A 2,030-nucleotide genomic window follows, 5' to 3' on the forward strand; every position below is an offset into this window, starting at 1 on the left:
AATTAAGTGCGCGATATTGTGTGTGTGTGTGTGTGTGTGTGTGTGTAATGGCCTGCATGTGGGTTCCCTCTCGTCTGTGTGCGTGATTGCACGTGTGAATGTGATCACAAGTGCGATTGTGTGTGTGTGTGTGTGTGTGTGTGTGTGATCTGTTTCCAATTAGCCCTCTTGTGTCCCCGGTAGCCCGGAGGCATGACTAATGTCTTGGTGGACTGAAGCTCCAGCTGATGTCGCTGAAAGGGCCTCCATCTGCTGCTGAGAAGATCACAATGAGGAGCTGGGCAGTCACAGACAGAGGAGAGCGACAGGGACTAAAGGAGACGAGCATCATGGGAATGACGGAGAGGGGGGGATCAGGGGGGTAAGCTTTTAGGGACAAATTGCGCTTAGGGGTGGGCCACCTTCACTTATACATGAAGAATGCCATTAGCGCCGTCTTGCACGCAATGTGTGTGCACGTTACTGAGGTTACTGGAGGATCCAGATATCAAGGTCTTCAGAAGAAGTCGTCAACTGCCTCACGACGTTTGTCGAAAAGCAAAACTAATAAATGCGTTTCATTCGTTTTCATGTTGGGTCTTCTCTCTTTTAATGTCGCGCTCTGATTCATGTCAGCCATCTTTCAAAATGCGGTACTTAAAAACTTTATTTGGTTGGCAGAGTCTGTCTGTTCTTTGCTGTACATTGAGATGTACTCAGTGAGTCATGGCTCACTCTCTCACACACACACACACACACACACACACACACACACACACACACACACACACACACACACACACACACAGTGTAATCTAATCAGTGATCTGTCATTGTGGCTGTTGATGAATTACTCAGTTGCTGGGAATATAGCCGGACACAAACACTGTGCACAGTCAGAAGCATTCAGATGGGATAAAACCTTTTTGTCTTCCCAGCATGGTGACATGCTGTGTGTTGTGGTGAGGGGGGGGGGGGGTGGAATGTGGGTGACCGGGTGGTCTGTTATCACTTACATACATACTGGAACCCCCTTTTTGGAACAGGAACGGGGGTGTCAGCACTGGACTTCTCTAACGCTTCCAAGACGTTGTCGTGCACGGCATGCTTTCTTTGTAACTTATACGATATTAGCATCTATTTATGTTAATAAAAGAACATGAGAGAAAGCGTTTATGTAAATCTCTTTCAGGACCTTCGCCTCGCTCAGAGGCCATCCTTACTAACGCCGATTTATTTTCTCGGAATTTTGCCAATTTAACTAAGAATATCCTTTTTTCTTTTTTCCCCTCATAAAGTTTTATCTTGGAATATTACCCCTTTTCCTTTGGCTCTGTAATTATTACTTTTCGGTAATGGCCCGTTCACGCTGTCTTACCTTAAAGAAGGGAGCTTCATTTGTTCACTCCGTCACAGAGGGGCAGTGGGGAGGGCCCGGTTCTGAGAAAGTCTCCGTCTCAGCATTAAAGAACTCTCACTGCTCTAGGGACTTTTAATTTGAGTTAATTTTAATAACGGCTAATGTTTCCTTTCATGTTACATTTCTATAATTAATTGAAATAATGTATTTTTTTCATTCCAGCGTGGGTGTTATTGGGTGCAAAAACCCACATTCAGGGAGTGTGTCTTTAATAAAAGTGGAGGCTGAAATAAAAAAAAAGGGAAGATGAGCAGAGGAATGATAATAGAACCGGTTGGACCACAGAGACACCTCTGGCCTTGAAACTCAGAGAGGTAGACTTTGTCTTTGTAGAGTCTTTGTGCTTGTCCTGGTGACTCAGGGGGGGAGGGGGGTGCGTCGTGTCTGCCTGCGCGTGTTTGAAAAGTCCGGCAGCTTGAATCTGCCTCCCAGGTGTCGATCCTCAGCAACAGAACTACCCATCTTCATCCTGCAGCCGGCCGCCCGCTGAGCTGAGAGACACGAGAGACAACGGTCACAAAACAGGAGGAGGAGAGTCAGTCAGAGACAGGAAGAGAGGCGGTGAAAGAGACTGCCAAAACACTCTCACTTGAGTTTTATTTTCTTTATTGGTTTTGTCCTTGCGGTTCAC

The sequence above is a fragment of the Cebidichthys violaceus genome, unplaced genomic scaffold, assembly GCF_023349555.1.
Source record: "Cebidichthys violaceus isolate CVI_PGR_0920_01 unplaced genomic scaffold, fCebVio1.0.p SCAF_30, whole genome shotgun sequence".
Taxonomy (NCBI): Eukaryota; Metazoa; Chordata; class Actinopteri; order Perciformes; family Stichaeidae; genus Cebidichthys; species Cebidichthys violaceus.